Genomic DNA, 20,886 nt, shown 5'->3' with positions numbered 1-20,886 from the left:
GTACTGTTGCCCAGGGCGCACTCCTGTTTAGGTCTTCCTCCAAGCATGCTCAACCTTTCTTCCAGTCCCTCCCACCTCCCAGTAGTGTATTCATCTTGAATGAGAATTTCATGTTGACATCAGAGCCCTCACCATCCAATGCTTCCCTCCAAACCCACCTATGAAGATGGCTCATGTGGGGACTGAATCTTCGGCAAAGAAGCCTTTTGTGGGAGATTTCAGATGTAAATGTAGTGGTGTGCTTTGGCAGATGCAAGAGGACCTGGGATGTTTTGGAGTCCAAAGCCTTTGGTAGGAACAGACATTAGGTCTGTTGAAGTGCTCTGCCTAGTTCTTCCTCAGGGAGGACTGTGGAGGCTGTCTTTGTTGGTATTGGTGCTGAATTGGAGAGCTCTCAGGTGTGTGGCTCTGGCCTTTTTTGGCACAGGCTCTCAGATGTTCGGGTGTCCTAGGGAGCACCTCCTGAGTGCCACCTTCTTTGTGTACACCTCTCTCTCCCCAGAGCTGAGGATTCCAGCGCAGGCCAACGTATTTTATGCCAAGAATCCTCACAAAAAATCCAACTTCGTGCTGAGGAAAAGGAGCCTCTCCCAAAAGAATGATGAGTGGATCCAGCCTCAACCTCCCTCTCGTCCTGCAAAGAAGGCTCCAGCCCTCCTGAGGATGCTTGCAAAACCATTCTGCTGCTGTGTGCCTGGGCGGGGCTGAGGCAGCCCAGGAATATTTACATTGATTACTATTTGCTTCAAAGTTTGAATCTATAGTTTGCCATTGTCTTTGACCTTGTTTAGTAACACAGTTGTTACTCTATCCTGTATTTGTTGTTTCCATTAATATATTATTATTTTAAAATATATATGTTTTTGTTACCTGATCTACTCTGATGATTTGAGTATACTAAATGTAGCAGTGTTTCCTAATGGACACATCCAAACCAACTGGAAGGAATGTTTCATTCTATCAGCAAGAACTTTGGTTTTTAGGAGTTTGGCAGATGGCATTATCTGAGTCAGTTTTCCAATGGGGGCAATGAAGTATCAGCTATCATGGTACAAACACAAACAAAGACACACAAACACACACAAGAGCACACACACTCACTGAGAGATAGATAGACAGCTGGAGTTGGTCTCTGCTGAAATACTTTGGAGACGTGGTTCTGATTTCTCCCATTTTGGAGTATTTTCAATTGCACAAGGTGTCTTGCAAATGAACCCATGTCTGAGGAAGACATGCATGTGTACTTCACATGCCACTTTTCACATAGCAGGAAGGTCATGTCATGTAATATTTTTCATGCAGCTGTGTTTTGACTGTGAACCATCCCATGAGGTCAGCTGTGGAATTTTCCACTGGTAGCATCACAATGGGGACCCACTCTTTGGATTTGGGGATATTTCCGATTTTCTTGATTCAGATTGGAATGATATATATATAGTTTTTGATGAAAATTCTGCATTTGATGGTAATGAATGCCATGCATCTAGGAATCTGTAGACTGCAGACAATGAATGGATGCCTAAGTTGCCTGGACTGGTCTGAAAAGTCCTGTAGCATCTGAGCAAGTGTGAGGGCTGTACAGGTCTTGCAAAAAGTCCAGGTCAGATGATCCTGCACAAAGCTGAACTCCTAGTGGTCTCCACAACAGTGTAAGGGCCAAGGAGAAACACACTTCCACACAGAAGTTGGGAAGCTACCTTATGAAGGTGATCATAGGTACGGGATCCTCTTGGTAGGACCCATTTTCTATGGGGCCAGAACTGTGCTCTGAATGTGGTTGCTGAGAACTTGGAATTTTCTAACTGAAGCAGTTCGTGCATGCTGCTTCCACTTGCAGGAACAAAGTGTGTTTTCGTTGACCATTTTGGGCTTTCCCTGGTTCAACTAGAGTGTGTCAGAAGCACTTGTAGTGATTGACATTCACGGTTTCACATTGAAGCCTCTGTGCCATCTGTCAACCACTGATGGCTGCAAGTGGGGAATGGAAGCCATTTGCTGCAAGCAGTTTCAACTTGCAGGACTAACTTTGTTGTAAGTGGGCATATGGTGTTTTTCCTGTGTGAGCTAGAAGAAAGCAAAACTGCTTCTTACAGGTGACAGGCATGCTTTCACATTGAAGCTTTTGTGCCGTTGATCCAAAACAGTTCACTCATGTGGGCACCTGCACTTCAACTGTATGTGGTAAACAAGTGTGACAAATGGATGTCAGTGAGACTTTGGAGAACGGACCTTCTCAGCTGGTCCTCTTTCCTCCTGCAAGTTGGTGATCTCTTTCTGTCACACTTTGTGTTTCATGCCTGAACTGTGCTCTGAATGTGCTTGATGAGAACAGTTTAGAAGTGCAGAAGTGAAGCTGTTTGCAGAAGCAGCTTCAAGTAGCACAAGCTAACTTGTTCTCAGTGAGCACATGGAGATTTTCCCCTGGTTGAAGCAGTGTGAATGAGAATGGCTTCTCAGAGCTGGTAGGCATGTTTGCATTTGGCAAACATTGCCATCTATCACCAAGAGTTCCTTGCATGCAGAAACCTTCTTTTTAAGTGTTCTCAGAAAGGTCTGATGAGTGGATTTCCATGGAATTTTGTGGAATTGATCTTTTCAGCAGTCCTCATTAGCTTCTCAAAATTGGTGATCCTGGGCGCAAGGACTCTCTTGCCAGCCAACATTGTATTTTGGGCCTGACCTTGGCTCTGAATGTGCTTGCTGAGAGTAGTTTAAGAGTGCAAAAGTAAAGCAGTCTCTCAGCAGCTTCAACATTCAGGAGCTCATTTTGTTCTCAGTGAGCACATTGGGGTTTGTCACTACTTAAACTAGCATGAAGAACCACCGCTTCTCAGAGGTGGCAGTTTCCCTCTGAACCATCTGTACAATTGGTCAATGCGAGTTCAATGCAGGCAGGCACTTAGATTTCAAGTGAATTCTGTGACAAACAATTGAGCAATGGATTTCAATCAACCTTGGGGAATTGCTCTTCCCAGTGGGCCCACAGTTCTCCAGTTGCTGAACCTAGGTCCAAGGGCTCTCTTGCTAGCACTCTTTGCATATGGGCTAAAACTGTGCTCTGAGTGTGTTTCCTGAAAATGTTTTGGAAGTGCAAAACAGAAGAATTTTGGCAAGCAGCTTTCATATTAGGAAATGACTTTTTTCTCTTTGTGCCCATTGAGCTTTGTACCTGGCTGGAGTAGCCTTAAATCCAATGGCTTCTGAGAGCTGGCAGGCCCAGTTTCCATTGGAAGCAACTGTGCTCTTGGTCAATGGCAAGTTGGTTACTGTCAGGTACCTGCAGTTTCAATGAGTTTTTAGAAGAAGGAGACCAAGGGGATAAGATGAAACTTGTGCAATTCATTTCCTAATCAATGTTGGTGATGCTAGACCAGAGTGGACTTTTGCAATGATACTTTCTCATGTTTTTTGCAGGAAATGTGTTTTGAATGTGCATCCTGAGATGCATTTGTAGGGGGCAAAAAGAAAAAGTTTGTGCACAAAGTAGATTTGTTCTCAGTGAACACGTGGCGGGTTTTCCTTGGTTGAACATGCAGGAAGCAGAACCTCTTGTCAGAGCTGATGGCACCATTTTACTTGGAACCATCTATGCACTCAATAAAGCAGAGGTCATTGCAGACAGGGTCAGGCAACTTCAAGATAGTTTTCAGAATCCGTTTGAGGAATGGATTCCAAAGAATCTTTGAGGTATTGACCCACCCATCAGTCCTATCACTTCCTATCTGAGCAAGTGCTCCAAGGTACAAGGGCTCTCCTGCTAGCACACTTTGGATATTGAGCCTGAACTGTTCTCTGAATGTGCTCAATGAGAAGAGTGTGAAGTGCAGAAGAGAAGCAGGGTATACAAACAGCTTCAATTGCAGGATGTAAATGTGTTTCTAGAGAGCGTATTGGGGTTTGAGCTTGGTTGAACTAGTAGGAATTGGAGTCCTTCTTAGAGCCAGCAGTTACGGGCTTTACTTAGAAGTTTCTGCGTCTTGTATAAAGCAGAGTTTGTTCCTCATGGGTACCTTCGTTTCCAGTGAGTTTTCAAAAAATTTGAGAAAAATATTTCAATGAAACTCTGGGCCATTAATCTTGTCAACCGTCCAATGTTCCACGTGAATATTGGTGATGTCCCAAGGGATCTCGGGGTAGCACAATTTGCACTTTCACGTCGTGTAAACGTGCTGGCTGAGAAAAGCTTGGAAGTGCAGAACAGAAGCTTTTTGTGCAGGCAGCTTCCAATTGAAGGAACGGTCTTGTTCCCTGTAAGCACATTGAAGTTTGTTTCTGGTTGAAACTGCATGAAGTGGAACCGCTTCTCAGAGCTGGCACTCTCAGTTTCTCTCTGAAGCATCTGTTCCATTGGAAATGTAGATTCCCTTCAATAGGGCCTCATCTAGGGAGCCTGCCCATGTGCCTCCTACTTGATTCAAACTTCTCCAGTGCACTTGTTGTCAAAGCAGGGATTCCGAGGAGAGAGGGGCTCTCCATTCTCCACACTGAGATCTCTCAGCAGGGAAGACTCCTCCATGCTTGGATGGCAGGGCTGCAATCCCCTGGAAGGTGGAAATAGGAGGCTTCCAGGGGGCTGGTGGTGTTCCTAGCCAGGGTGCTGGTCACTGCAGTGCATTTAATCTATGGATCTCAAGGAGACTTATGCTGCAGATTTGTGTACTTCTGCATCTGTTTGCACACAGTTCTTCATGTGGGGAAAAAGCAGTGTTCTGAAAGTTTGCTTTATATTATACTCAACTGGTAATTTACAAACCCCAATGTCCCATCTTAGCCCAGAGGCATTCCATCAGCCCAGGGCCAGTGGGTGGTCCAGCGATCAGTACTATGCACAGCTCCCAGGTGGCTCCAGTGTGTAGCTGAATTTGAGAGCCAGTGTACTGTAGGATTTGCCCTTGAGGTTAGAATTCATTGACTTCCTCTTATGTCACTTGACTAGTCAGGATGTCTCATTAACTATCTGTGAAATCTTCAAGTTAGCCATCTCTGGTCATTTCTACCCTCTGAGGAACTGGTTCAACAGTTGGTCATGGTCATGGGTAGTCCTGGGTCACAATGAGGAAGAAGAAGATAATAATGTGGAATGGTGGTGTAGAGAGTCAGGGTGGGGCCAGAGCCCATACTGTGGTTAGGGTAGGGAAGGGATCTGAAGAAACTACCTTGAAAGCGAGCTCTGGCTGCAGTTAACCAGGAATCAGGGCCTGGAATTGGAAGCCATGACAGGGCTTCTGACTAGAAAGGACACATCCTTCTGGGCTGAGTTGGAGGTCCATCCAGGCAGAGGCAAACAGAGAGGATGCAGGAGAGCAGGGGATGGTCTAGATCACAGAGCAGCTCCGTCATCATATAATAGAGAGTGAATTTGTTTTTTCCAGTTGTTGGTAAATGCTGATTTATTCATGTGATACATTCACATCTACCTCATCCATTGGAAAGGCCGCTCAACCACCACGGGCGATGATATCTTGGTGGATGTGTGCATTCTAAAAGGAGGTGAGGTTGGCGCCAATGGAGTGTGTGGACACTCAGGCATTGGCAAGCTTGCTTTGGAGAGTGAATCCTCTAAATGTTATTGGGTTGCTTTTGAAAGCTCTTGTGGTTTGGCTAGATGTAGAATTCTTCCACACAATTTAGCATGGTGTATATTTTAGAGAGCATGGTCACTGAGGGGCAGCTTGCTGGTTTGAAGCTGTGAGTATTAACATCTTTCAAGTTTCTCACCTGGAGTTGGCTACCTACAACGTGACAGTGTTTTGCTACTGCTGAGCAATACTGAACAAGTCTCTGGGCCAGTAATCCATTGCTGAACTACATCACCAACAAAAACACACTGAGTGAAGGTGAGGACCAGAAGAGCCCGGGAACCACCTGACAGCAGCCCTGAAGTCCTGAGCTCTGGCACATCATATGCCAACTCAACTGGGTATCAACCTCTTCCTGGGCTCATTAGAACTGTGTGCTTCAACTTTCAGAAGCAAATGAGGAATGACAGAATCTTTTCTGAGGACACTTTTCAAAGTTTTATTTGCAGCACATCTTTTAAGTCTTATTTGCAGCATGTCTTCACTGGAATGTGTAGGCATTCGGCATTCTGTTGTACTTAAAATTCATTCTACACCTACTTGGTAGGTTGTGTGAAAGTGACTCGGCCTGAATGCATTTTACATCCCAAAATATGGCTTGTCTTTTCTCCTAAACCTATCAGGGCAGTCAGAGCAGCCAAGGAGTACTATAAATTCAGGAATAAAATGGCCAGATAGAGTTGGATCACTATACATCTTTCTAGAACCTTCTTTCATGCTCTGGCTTCTCTGAGTGTGGGGACTCTGTGATCCAGATTTGTTAACAAGTAGTTTTCTTGGGAGGTGATGCTAGAAAACTCCAGGTGGGAACAGGAAGTGATTAGGAACTGGAAGACAGGGTGTACCAGCCAGTTGTTGTCACTGAGTGACTAAGCACAGTTCTGATAAGGAGTGCTGGGGGTCCATGTAGATCATGCTACTAATAGAAGTCTTCTTACAGAGTGAGAGAGCTGGGGTTCTCCACCCACTCCTGCCAGCCATGGCAGGATTCTGCTGCTGGCCTTCACTGTAGGCAAATGGGCCATGGTGCTGGGGGCTCTAGGTCAGCTGGGGTGTGAAGAAATGGCATAGTGCTGGACAATGTCATCCAGCTTTAAATCCCCAGACTGGGATCTTTAGCAGGGCAAGGTCAGAGACTGTATTTAATGCAGCGTCTACTTCTCAGCATAGTGCCAGGCACACAGCAGAACTTCATCAATACCCATGGAATGCGCTGGCTCGCCCCAGCCCTGCTCCAGGCCTCTCTCAGCTGGGCTCTCTCTGCTGGTCCTGTCTGTTCTAGTATATTCAGCTCTTGCTTTTTTGTATTTCATTTTCCTGAATTATGTCCTCTTTCTCCACACTCCTGTGGTCACTCTTTCTCCACACTCCTGTGGTCCCAAATGGCTGTCTGGTGGGGCTGTGGCAGAGAGATCTCATTACTACCAGAGATGGAGTTTTTAAACCAAATAAGACACGTGCTCTGCTGCTTAGGATTGTCTTCAGCATAACGTGAGGTAGAAGGTTTGAAATTAGGATTGTCCTCCCAATCTTAAGGCATGTCATCCCTGTGTGCACACCAGGAAGTGCCCTGGGAAGAAAGGCAGGTGTGGGTTTGGAATCAGAGACCAGCATGAGAAGAACACTTTCACTGCTTACTGGACAATGACCTTGGGCATGTTCTGTAACCTCTTGGGACCTCAGTGTTTGCATATCTGAAATGGGGATAGTTGTATGACTGACTTCAGGAGGTGGGTAGAGAGAATCCTAGAAGTAGAGGAAGAAAACACACAGCATCTGTGAAGCACCCGCCCCCATCTTTAGTCTTTCCATGATTTTCTAAGCATGTGTTGATTGATTGTTGTTTACAACAGCCTGCAGATCTACCTGAGGTCCTGTCTAATCCACAGGGATGGAGAAGCTCACTTTTGCCCAGTTGCCATTTTTGCAAGGACACCTTCTAATAGAATCGGATCTAGGAAGCTGTGATCCCTTTGCAGAACATACAGGATCCACAGCAAAGTTCAAGCCCCTGAGACAGAGGGCTTCTGCTTATATCCTCATGTCCTCATGGGCACTGCAATGCCTTTCTCCACCGATGTTCATTGAGAGCCTGGTCCAGGCCAGGCAGGGCTCCCTGCTGAGGATGTGGCAGAGAATGAAGCACCTGCCTGGCTGGCTTGTAGGGGACTCAACAATCGGGGGCAAGCCAGGCCAGTGATGAAGACAAGACCAGTTAGTTGACTTGTCCGAAGGTCTTGGAGCCAAGCACTCTTCTAAGCATCTTATCATAAAAGCTTCCTCATCCCTCAATAGTTGCAGGAGGAACAGTGCTTTGGTTGTCCCCATTTTCCATAGGTGACAACTGAGGCACTGAAAGATCAGGTCACTTGGCCAAGGTCATGGAGATAGCACAGGGGGAAGTGTTGGCTGCAAAACCCTCCCAGGTGGCTACTGCTTTGGGCTCTTTATCACCCATGGCCTGCAACCTCTTGGTCATGCTGTGGCCCCTGTGACTTGTCTGTCACCAAATAGTGATTCACTGCAGGGCCTTTCCCGAGTCCTCTTCCACCTCAGAGTGCCTGTGTCTCACAGAGAGTTAACCAGTTTCCTGGGCCCCACTGGAGTTCCTGGTTTTGCCAATCTGGGGCGGGGTCTGAGAATGTGTGTTTGTAACAAGGTCCCAGGTGATCCTGAAGGTGATGGGTCTCAACACAGGTGACTTTCCCCCTCCCCTCAGGTCATTTGACAATGCCTGGAGACCTTTTGAGTTATCACAAGTCAGGGGTGCTGGTGCAAAACTCAGGTAGAGGCCATGGGTGCTGCTGAATGTCTACACTGCACAGGGAAGACCTCTACAGACTAAGATGGATCTGGCCTGATGGGCCAAGGGCGCCAAGGTGAGGAACCCAGTGTGGAGTACAAGCACATGAGCTTGGGTGTGTGAAGGTATGGCCTTGGGGCTTGTTTCATACGTGGCTTCTGTCAGTGCAAAACTCCAGCACCTCTGAGTGGCAGCGTTTCTGACAAGCTCTGAGCAGGGATGCTGGTGCTGCTGACCAAGCGACTCCACTTTGAGTAGCCAAAGTTAAGTGGAGTTCTTAGGACACCATGAACTTCTCAGAAATGCAAAGTGGACATCTCCTGTGTTAGATCAGAAGAAAAGAAACTCTGAGTTGGAATAATCCCCTTTCAACTCACCTAGTTGCAAGTTTGCCCCTAAAGCAGCACTGAGACAGCGGGGCCAGGTGAGGGACAGAGCTCCACTCCTCTCCTAGCCGCAGGCAGAGGCCTGCTGAAAATGAGGAGGGAGAAGATGTGGGTGAGAACTGCCTTGCTTCAGTCCCCAAGCATCCAGTCAAGTCTATTGTCACCTGGAGTGGTGGCTTCTTTTCCAGGGCCCACGCTAGCATTGGGGTTTGCATCTGCCTGACTTTCAGTTCTGCGAATGGAAGGTGGGAACTGGCTGCTTGAGACATGGTTGCTCTCTTGGGAGAGGGTATGGGAGAAATGACAGGACGCCCAGCCCTCCAGAGCCCGCATCCCTGCCCCTGTGATAAATGGCAGCATTAACAAGGTTTGGTTGAGAGGGTCCCCCAGATTTATGACTTCCCATGTCCGCCAGCAGATGTCACTATGGCTGGCAGAACAGAAGGCCTTTCAAGAGTGAGCTGGGGGGAGCAGAGAGGGGAAAATATCATCAAATAGAAGGCAGAAGCCAAAAGTACCCTTGGCCTGGCGGGATATGGTCCATCCTATCATTTTAGGAATGGGGGACATTCTGCAATAAACCCACTATCAGATCGTGTCATTGAGGTCCAGCTTCTGAGATTTAGGCAGAAACTCTCCAATGAAACACAAAGTTTCTGGCTTCTCTCAACTGAGAAAGTCTCCAGGTTTTGGCTCCTGGCCTATATGTATCAGGAAACATTTTCTTGAAGGAAACAAACACTTTGGACTGAATAAACATATATTTGATGTACCTTACCCAGAGACATCATATTGATGGGGGTTGTACATTGCCGGTACTGTACAAATTGGTGCAGCCAATTTGGAAAGCAGTATGGAGATTTCTTGGAAAGCTGGGAAGGGAACCACCATTTGACCCAGCTATTCCCCTTCTCAGTCTATTCCCTAACGACCTAAAAAGAGCATGCTACAGGGACACTGCTACATCGATGTTCATAGCAGCACAATTCACAATAGCAAGACTGTGGAACCAACCTAGATGCCCTTCAATAGACGAATGGATTAAAAAAAAATGTGGCATTTATACACAATGGAGTATTACTCTGCATTAAAAAATGACACAATCATAGAATTTGCAGGGAAATGGATGGCATTAGAACAGATTATGCTAAGTGAAGCTAGTCAATCCCTAAAAAACAAATGACAAATGTTTTCTTTGAGAGTAACTAAGAACAGAGTTGGGAGGAAAAGCATGAGAGGAAGATTAACATTAATCAGGGGTGAGAGGTGGGAGGGAAAAGGAAAGAGAAGGGAAATTGCATGGAAATGGAAGGAGACCCACATGGTTATATAAAATTACATACAAGAGGAAGTGAGGGGAAAGGGGAAAAAAAACAAGGGGGAGAAATGAATGACAGTAGATGGGGTAGAGAGAGAAGATGGGAGGGGAAGGGATGGGGGAAAGTAGAGGATAGGAAGGGCAGCAGAATACAACAGACACTAGTATAGCAATTTGTAAAACAATGGATGTGTAACCAATGTGATGCTGCAATCTGTATACGGGGTAAAAATGGGAGTTTATAACCCACTTGAATCAAAGTGTGAAATATGATATGTCAAGAACTATGTAATGTTTTGAACAACCAACAATAAAAATTAAAGAGAAAAAAAATTGATTCATTTTACAAATTCAGCAGTGTATTCTGAAATTCCTTTGTATACATATAATTTTACCCATTTTTCACAATTATTTGATAGGTGTCATGGATGTTTTAATTGTTAGAATTTGTGTGGGAAATATATATGTGTGTGTGTGTGTGTGTGTGTGTATGAGGTTTGGAAACAGGGCATAAATTTGGCCTTCTTCATGGGCCATGTCAGTATACACAACTGCTAACACATGCTTAGTAGTAATTATAAGTCACATTTCCTTCCTTTAACCTTTCCCTGAATATGTGCCTTTCATGTGTAAAGACAAGTGTTTTCAAAGGTGACTCTCTGGACAGATCTTTGGGCTCAGGTGTCAGTGTTCCAAACTGTGCCAGAAAACACCAAATCTGATTTCACAGACTGGGCTGTCCTTAGCTCTGGCCTCCAAATTCATTCCCCTTCCTGGCTGTACAACCCATGAGACTTGCCAGAAAGGAAGAGCCATGGAAGACTTTAAGGAGGACAGCCACAGGATGCTCTTTGCTCCTAGCCTCTTGAGAAAATAATAAAAACAATAACATCAAACAAACAAACACATGGTCTAGAACCTTCTTCTGTAAATAATTAGTATTTACCATATTGATATGTGTGCCGTGGTCCAAATTTTATTTCATTGAGAGAGATAGTGTGTGCGGTTTTTTTTTTTTTTTGTGTGTGTGTGTGTGTGTTTGATTCTGAAGAATCAAAGCCAGAGAACAGAGATAATTCTATTAGCTGCATCTGGATAGCACTTGGCCTCCTTTCCTAGCAGGGAAGGACCTGAAGTCAATGGCAGAGCTTGTTCGTGGTGTAGCCAAGTGTCTCTGCAGCATTTTTGATGCTAGAGCATTGGTTCTGAGAATTTTAGTATAGCACCTAATTTTTTTATCTTTACAGGAACTTGCAAATGTGGATGTTGAATGAGGGGTATTGATCAGAGGAGAAAAGTTATTGTTTTGGAGAAGCGGAAAGTCTAAAGTCTTGTTAGAATGAGTGGAATGAGGGCACTTAAGACTTCAAGGAGAGACAGCAAAAGCAGGGGTAGGGGGTGGGGTGATGGCTCAGAGGTAGAGCACTCACCTCACATGTGCAAGGCCCTGGGTTCAATCCTCAGCACCACATAAATAAATAAATAAATAAAGTTATTAAAAAGAAAAGCAGGGGTGAGGGTGGATATACAACAAACCTCAGAGATGTTCCTTCCATGTCAGGAGGTAGCAGGACACTGGAGCAATGCCTCTGCATCCACTGCTCAGTTCCATCTTGGGGGCAGACCCAGCACTGCAAGCTGATGAGGAACAGGACATAGGAAAGCCATGTTTACTCCAGATGACACAACTGAGCCTCTGGGTCATCCCAGAGGATGGGAGGAGGCAGATGCAAGCCAGGCCTGGAGGAACCCATGGAGTACCCTCAGGTGACCAACAGCCAGTTCAAAACTCTATTGTTCCTTAGAAAACTTGGAATGGAACCACCATTTGGCCCAGCTACCCCACTCCTCGGTCTATACCCAAAGGACTTAATATCAGCATACTGTAGTAATGCAGCCACACCAATGTTTATACCAACTCAATTCACTATAGCTAAACTGTGGAAGCAACCTAGATGTTATGCTGTGGATACAAAAATATTATCCTATATAAACACAATGGACTAATGCTCAGCATTAAAAGAAAATATAATGATAGCATTTGCATGTAAATGGATGGAGTTGGAGACTATCATGCTAAGTGAAGTAAGCCAATCCTATAAACCCAGAGGCTCAATGTTCTCTCTTAAGAACTGGATGCTGATCCAAAATGGGGGAAATGTGAGAAATGGAGAAATTTTGACCAAATGGGAGGGAGGAGAGGGGAGGACGTATAGGGCAGAAAAGATAGTGGAATGAGATGGACATTATTCCCCCAGGTACATGGATGAGTAACATAGGGTGCAATGCTACATGGTGTCCAATTAGGTAAATGAAAAGTTGTGTTGCAATAGTGTGCAGTGAATCCAAATGCATTCTGCTGACACTATACTGAATTTTAAAAATCAATTAACAAAAAACCCCTATGGTAAGAAAGCTTCCAGTCCTGGAGCCCAAAGAGTACCAGGGGCCTGTGGGATAAGAAAGGGAAGCAAGACAGAACGACATGTGCCTGTGACCTTACTCATGGGGAATGGAATACAGTCACATATTAGAGGTAGAAAAATGGTTGTGAGCGATATTTTCCTAATGACTATTAAGGCAGATGGCAATTGGTTGTTGGCGTCCTGACCCACGGCAGTCATTTTACAAGCAATGCCCATCCAGCGCTCTGTGTGGGCCTTGCTCTGGGCCACCACTCTCCCTGCCTGGCCTATGTGACAGAGTCCCCTTGCAAGCAAGAGGAGTGACAGGCGCCTTTTCAGGGGCTCTGTCCTCCTGGGCAGCAGTCCCATCCCCCTGGCTGAGGAGCATTTCCCATGGGAAAGCCCAGCATCCAGGGCCACGTCCACTGGGTCCACGCCTAGAGGGGCAGCCACAGGCCTCACATCTAGGAAACTGGGGACAGGTGAGGAGGCTAGTTAGTTGCTGTCTCACGTTAGGTCAGCAGCCTATCTGACACCAGGCAGTTGGGGCGCCCAGGGCCCCGCCCTCAGCCTGCAGAGTTGGTCACGGAAGTGCGGTGGGGCCGTCGCCAGGGAGACGGGGGCGGGGCCTGTGCCAGGGCGGGAACTTTGAGCCTGGTCTCGGGGAGCTCCGAGGGGGAGGAGCCCGGAAGTAGCGCCCAGAGGCGAGGCTGAGGTTCCAGGGTGGCGGGTCCTGCTCCCGGGGTCCAAGACAGGAGAAGGTGAGCTGCCGGGAGCGGCCCGGGTCTAGACGCCCACACGAGGGGGGACCCGGAGGACTCTGCCGCCGCCCTGGAACCTCGGTCCCGGGCTGCCTGTTCCCTGGAGCCGTCGGGGCGGTCCCCACAGCGCCCACCGCCCGACCCCGCTGTCCCGGTTCTCACCTGAGGGCCCTCCTCGGCGGAGCTGCTGGTCACAGCTGGTGGGTTTTGATTTGCAGGGTCCTGTTCAGGATGCGGTGGCCTCAGCAGTGTGGCCTGCGCCGTGGACCTCAGAGGAGAAGAGGTGGCCTGACCCGCAGGCCCCTGGAGAGGGGAGGGCGACGGAGGAGCCCAGGTGACCTGGGGGCAGGAGGCGGTTTAGAAGACAGACCCGCCCAGGTATTTCAGGTGTCACTGACTCTGTGTCCTTTTGTTTTCCTGTGGCACCTGTGGAATTTGTTTTAAGTCCTGGTTTAAAAACCCTCTCCTGGTTCCTTCTGTGTACCTGACCCATCATTTTTTTTTTTTTTCCCTGCTGGAGGATACAGGGTCCTATTTGACATCAAACTTTATTTTTAATATATAGAAGGAGCACATTCTAAAAAATAACAGAAAAAAGCATAATATAGTAAATACATAAACTATAACCATAGCAGTGTATTTTCAAGTATTAAGTACTGTATATAAATGTACTGCTACGTTTGATATAGTTAACAGTGTATATTTTTGTTTACATCAGCATTACCATAACCTGTGATTTATGCCTTGTACTAAGACACACAGTGACTCCAATGTGATTAGGTAATAGGAATTTGTCATCTCTATTAAAACCCTATATTGCATAATACCTTCTTTGGTAGGATTATATATCTTGGAGCCAAACATGATTATTCTGTGGAGAAACATGTATGTATTCCATCCTAAATGGAATAATGCTATAGTCTTACAGCAATTGGTGTGGGTCAGTATGTAATGCCAATTGTGTTTGTACCAAACGTAGGGGGGAAAAAACTAAAGTTTCAGAACTTTTTGGACTTTTGGACCTATGGATGAATGATTGTGGAGATGTAGTAGAATATTTCCACTTGATAAGGGATAGTTAGAGATACAGATGTGCTATGTGGTAAGCAACCATCCTAGGACCTGGAAATCATCATTCCCAGGAATTGAAAATGTGGAAAGACCTGAATGCTAACTATCTTGATGCCATCTAGGATGAAGCCAGCCCACAATTAAGGATAGAGCTAGAGACACTGGGCCTGACCCATCATTTTAAACCATGTTCCAAGGTCACTTTTTGGTGTATGTGTGGTTCTGGGGATTGAACCCAGGTCCTTGAGCCTGTTAGGCAAGTGACCTACCTGAGCTCCACTCTCAGTGACCCCTGTAAACTTTTTCCCCTTTGCCATGGGGTCAAGTTGCCAAGGCTGACCTCAAAGGTTCCTCTTCCTCAGCCTCCCTGGTGGCTGGCATAACAGGCATGCACCTGGGACTGCCACACTCTAGCCTGTGATGGGAACTCATGTGCATCTGTCCAGGGCTGAGCATGGTTCTGCAGAGCTGTGCTCCAGGCTCCCTGCAGGGCTGTGGAGGCTTCTGCTGCCCAGAAGCCCTGGTGCCATGGCCAGGGCTCCTCCCAGCCGAGGGCAGGCAGCTGCCCATTGCTGTAGGCTGACCTTATTTTCTTATTATGGCACTCGTCTGTTCTCTGGAGTATGTTGGATTGTTTGTCCATTAGGAGTCTAACAGGTCCTCTAGAACCCTCAAACAATTAGTACAATTCCTGAACAGTAAGTGAGGAAGCACAGAAATTGGGCTATTGTTTTGGGAAGAACAATTTTGGATGAGTATATGATATATTCATATACTCATGAATATATCATCCAACATGAAATTACATTTTATTACTTACAAAATCATAAAATAATGAAGCAATACCATGGGCTGAGCTAAAATAGATCCTTAGGATCTTAGGCATTCTGTAATAAATCTGCATCACTTGAAGTATAGAGTTGATCATCTCTGGGTAATGAAATGGAAGTAAAGGTATCAAAGCCAGTGATCATGTGTTTCCAATTTTCTGTGATTTGGCTTAAATGGTAAAGTGGTGATATTTATTAATTAATGGATCAAATAGGTTTATAATTGTTTTAGAGTACAATTACCTTCAAACTTCAGGGTATATGTGCTCATTTGAGAATGGTTCCAGCCATTCTCTCATCCTTTAGGTCATTCCTCTCCTATGTCCTGTGAGACATTTTCTATGTGAGGCTTTAAGAAGAGAATATTCTATAAAGAAAGCCTTGTGATCTGTACAGTATAATATTGAATAAGGTCCTTCAGGTATCAGAAATTCTATTGAAAGATATTTGCATCTAAGCCAAATAAAACATATTTCTAGAGGTCCTGATAAAGACAAGGTTTTATCTTTGTATGTATCATGTTTTTTTGTTAAAATGATCTGCCAATTTATGAATTTCATTGTATAAGATGTGTAACTAGATGCCATTGAAATTACTTTTAAACGGTAGATGTTTTGTACATGAACACTGCCTGTCTGCACCTTTTTTAAAAACAGGTCTGGGCTCAGGAGCCCAAATACCATTGTTAGCTGGAACATGTTCTTCAGTTTGTCCTATCCACCAGTCTCCCCTGAGGTCACCTGTTCAGCTTTGTTACTCCTGCTCCCTCACCAGCTTTCATAGAAACCATATGCTATGTATGAATCAGGGACAGCAATCCCACACATTGCGTCCTTTGAGTACCCAAAGTCCCACTTTTTACTTTGCCATGCCTTCACATCAGCAGTAATATTTATCAGCAAATGTGAGATTTTCAAAGATCCAATTCTATGTGCTCCTTTCCCAAAGAGCCTTAGGCAGGGCTATAGCATACATAAATATTAAGTAAAGGGCGTAGTTTTTTAAATGTCATCCATTGATAGTTGACACATGTCTGAGATACTTTTTATTTTGGAGGAGGTATTATTTAATTGGGAATTCCAACAGCTACATGATAGTGAAATGAGAAGATTTGCATCCATTTTATTTTGTTTCTGATGATTTTTATGACTAAGGATAAGATACTTCCTTGTTCCAATGCAGATGTTGCCCACTTCTGTAAATGGATGTGGGGTGTCACCTGCTACTTGCATGTCTGCATGTTGTGCTTGACACTAATATCGTACTTGGCAGGTGGCAGAAAGTCAATACTGAAGTTAAGGTCTTGTGTTCTAGCAGCAGAGCTGAAGATCCTTTGTGTGCCACCTTCTGCAATCCATGCTGCTCTCTTCATGTTCCTTATTGACTTCCTGGTGATGAGCATCATGGTCTCCTGGTCTTTGAGAATGGCCAAGCATTGCTCTGTGAATGTGGAAGATGGGCGTGTGGAAGGCTCCAGGGAGGAGGGATCATTGATTATGTACTCTACTCCATATGCCTGTTTAAAGACCTGTTTTTTCTTCTTGGGTTTTAAGGGAGACACTGCCCTCAGACACTTCTGTGCAGCTGGGAATGCAGGCTTCTGCTTCACCTTGAAGGAAGCATTCATGAATCCTTTCCAGAAGACATGAGAAGAGAGAGTGAGCCTCTGGTATCATGCAGGTTCCTTGCATTGCCCATGGGCTAGAAGAGAGAAGAGTTGCTTCATGAGATTTGATCCCCTTTTTCCTGAAGAGTTCCACACGGAGGTGAGTCCCCAGCATGTTTAGACACCATTTCAGACCCCTTTGTTGACGGAAATGAATCACACCCCCTGATGATGTGGAAGAGCTAAAGATGTGTTTGCTATGAATTTTCTATTTCATTTCTCAGGGCCAGAGTCAAGCCAGCCATTGTGCTGTCAGCGCATGAGCTGCTGGTCAAATGTGAGGAAGTGGTCTTGCTTTATGAAAACACCACCCTGATTCAGTGAGCCAGAGGCAGCCTGCAGTCCCTGTTTTCCTGTAAAGGCAGATTGCTGTGGATGGCCTCTGGCCTCGTCATGCAGCCCTGCTCAGAGTAGGGGATTGAGGGTCCAGGCAGATCCCTAGTTCCTTTTGACCTTTATTGCCATTGGGCTGCCCTAGGGTCCTTGGACTCTACCTGGTCTTCTGGCCTGGATCAGGGGATGTGAGGTTTGGAATCCCCCCTCTGTGGCAGGATCCCAGCCCCCCCAGCCACTTGAGGGCAGCACATCCTTCCCTAGTTGTGTTGGAGAGGGAGAATTCTCCCACCCATCCTCATCCTTGCTCATTCTGCATTTTGTAGCTTGATACCTGAGGACTTTATTCATTGACTTAGTGGTTAGTCATGATGGTTGCTAAGACTAAGTGACTCTTTCAAGGTAGGGCTAGAGCATTGATCTTTGTAAGTGATTGCATGGGACTTTCTCGTGGAAATTGTGACTGATGTTGTTGTATGAGGGGGGAGAAATTGGCTTTTGGAAGTCGTCTCATGAATAGGAGACTCAGAAATGGACATCACAACTAATGACATCATCGCCTTGATGGATCAAACAGGACATGGAACCCTGGTAACCAGACACACACTTCACTAAGGAAGCCATCCCAGCTTACTTTGTTTCAGACTCTGGAGTGAGAAGGATGTTCTCCTGTGGCCCCCAGGAGTCTCCAGGGTAGATTGTGCAGCCTTTCCTTTGTGGGGGAAGACTGGGAGAGGATTCATGTTAGATGCTAGAGTCTCTGGCGATGATCCCAGAGAAACTCAAGAATGAGTAGCACAGGGCAGGTAGGCCCAGCAGGCCCTTTTGTCTGAATGGCCCAGGACTCATTCTGTGTGTGTGTGTGTGTGTGTGTGTGTGTGTGTGTGTGTGTGTAAAATTATGTGAACTGTCCCATTGTGCTTTTACTTCACAGTATTGGAATAAGTCCTTTTCCTGTTTGCTACTATTTCCCATTTGAACCCATCATTTTTGATACCAGTGCAAAAATGAGCTAGATCAGAACATGGATGAGCCCTGCAGGGTAGAGACTCTTGAAGCTTATAAGCAGAACCAGCTCATGAATCAGCTTGTGCACATCGTTTGTGGCAGGAACTCAAATTTTGGCAGCACCTTTGGGTCCATCTACTCGGATTTCATCCCCACCCAGCAGGTCCTGGACCTGCTGTTCTCAAGGTAAGCACCATACCACCAAGCCCAAGTGTGCATCCCCCTCATGCCTGGGTCTTGGGGCTGCCATGTACCTCTCAGAGACCCAAATGCTTTGTGAAATCTAGGAAGATAGAGGACCACACACATAGGGAAGTGTGAGCACCAAGTGGGATGAGTCCTAGAAGTGTCTGCCCCAATCTTGCAATGGGAGTGAAGTCCCCTTCTTGGGCCAACTAATCCATCCTGTGTCCATCTGCTCCTCACACACAGGGAATTGCTGCTCAATAGTGTGCTCTGAGCTCACTCCCAGGTGGACTCAGTGAGGCCTGGGGGTTATTTGGTGTGATGTTTTCTTCATGAAGAAAGAAGGTCTGTGCCAGGGGCATCTCATAACTCAGGCCCTGGGCAAAGCACGTTTGTGTTAATAAAAGACGTCAGGTTCCATAGTGGGACAGAGCTTCCTATATGAGATATAGCTGGACAGGGGCTTTAGAGATGGCAGCTCCCATGTCCAGAGAGAGATGTGGGAATCATCAGTTTGGGCTTATTCACTGATGAACACGGAGAAAGCACCCAGTGTGTGAAGACACGTTTCCAGGCACATTACATAATTCAGTGAAAAATGGGGTACAAATGACTGTCATGTGTCCCTTTTAATGGGGGTCAACCTGAAACTGCAGGTGCAAAGGGCTTGGGGTCAAGAGGGTGGGCTCCTGTTTCTAGAATAGGAACCTGCAAGGTGATTTGACTTGGGAAGGCTGAGGAAAGACTGCTCTCCCCAATTCTATGTTCTGCCTGCAGTGTAAGGTGTGGGGCTTCAACAGTAGGAGGGGTAAGGCAGAGAGTTGTAGGTAGAGTCATGGTCCTCTGGGGAAGCTCTTGGGACAATGGATCCCCCCACACTACACCTCCCTGTCCTCCCCCAGGGCCACAGAGATGTGGTCTGCACTCATGGGAAAAGAGAGGTCTACTGCTACTCAAGGGGACTCAGTGAGAGCTCACAGAGAATGAGGTAGCATTGCAGCCCACGCCAGGGGAGGAGGTGTCTCTTGAGCCCTGAGAAGAGTGGGCAGGAGGACAGACACTCCTGGAAGGTGCATTCCAGGTTGGAGAGCACGTAGCCAAGAGGAAGAAGAGTGTCAGGCCTGCCCAGAGGAGGGGAGAGCTGTTCAAACCATGGATATAACGCTCCTTGATTAAAGGTTCTTTGCCTTGTGACCTGTCTTGTCCCTACCTGTACAGCCACTGTGACTTGTCTGGGGTGGACTTGTGTGTGCAGAGCCAGGGAAGGTTCAGGAGTATAGGGTTGGAGGTTTGCTACTGGAGGCCGTGGCAAAGGACAGGCCAGGGTTTTGCCGACTCTGCACCTGCCTCCCCACAGTGCCTTAACTTCCTTCTCGGTATTTGGGTGGTCTTGTACACTGAGGCTTTCCATCAGCCTCTAGGCTCTCTGATTCTCCAGATGCTGCTGCCATACATGCACCTGCTCCTGGGTGGCTTGAACATGAAGCACCAAGCATACCACCTGCTGTCCCAGATTGATGATGGGAAGTCAAGCAAGGCAGAGCCTGAGTACCAGGCGGACTGGGGTGTGTATCTAAGGGTATGTGAGGAAAGGTCTCAGTGTTGTCCCACTACGGGGAGTCTGTATGGATGGTGTTGGGCTGGGAAAAGGATTAGGCTTTGTCCACTCAGGTGATAGCTGCTGTGTGTAAGAGGTCCTGTGTGGGCTCAGGGGCTGAGGTCTTCCTGGCAGACAGGGGTATTGTCTGTTTGTATGAAGCTCAGGGCAAGGCAGTCATGTTGGCATCTTTCCTCCTCTAGCTACAAGCTCAGTTCCAATGAAGGCTCCTAAGCCAACCCCAGAGCTAGAGCCTTCTCCAGGAATGGCTCCGGTGCCCTGGGAAGGAGCAGCAACAGCATGTCATCCAGAGCTGGAGTCCAGGAAATCAGGTGTCTCCACTAGGTATTCCTCATGGCCCCTGTACAACAAGTGGGTGGGAGGCAGCTGCCACATTCATGTCTTCCTGGAAAACCAAAGCACAACAAAGTAGAGCATCCTGGTGAGTCTTCGAGCAGGGGAGTCTCCTGGGAGCCCACATTGGGGAAGACCGAGTCCACTGCAAACATCTTGGACTAGGCATGTCTTTTTGAATTAGAGCTGCTGTAAGGTCAATAAGGAGAGCAGAAAATGAGGAAGAGAGAGGCCAGAGCTTGACCTTAGAGGTGGGAGAGCAGCAGCATGCCAGGTCTGGGTGGGAGTGGGCCTGCATGTTTTGGGGTATGTAGGCCAAAAGTGCAGAAGCAAGTGCTGAGTTCAGAGGAGGTCAGAGAAATAACTAGGGTACAGGCTGTCCTCTATTGGCCTTGGTATTGTTGATGAATGTGTTGGATCTAGGAGGTTGGAGCAGAGGAGGTGGCAGTCATTTTTTTTGTGTGTGGGAGAGGATATGTTTCTGGTTAAGGGAAAGGAGCCTTCTTAGCATGATTTGATTAGGTAGCTGTAGGTCACAGAAAACTGGGAGCCTCACACAAGGCCACTAGTTTCAAAGTTTGCATGTACA

Source organism: Ictidomys tridecemlineatus, chromosome 12, assembly GCF_052094955.1.
Source record: "Ictidomys tridecemlineatus isolate mIctTri1 chromosome 12, mIctTri1.hap1, whole genome shotgun sequence".
NCBI lineage: Eukaryota > Metazoa > Chordata > Mammalia > Rodentia > Sciuridae > Ictidomys > Ictidomys tridecemlineatus.
The sequence above is the reverse complement of the archived record's forward strand: the minus strand, read 5'-3'. Positions refer to the sequence as shown.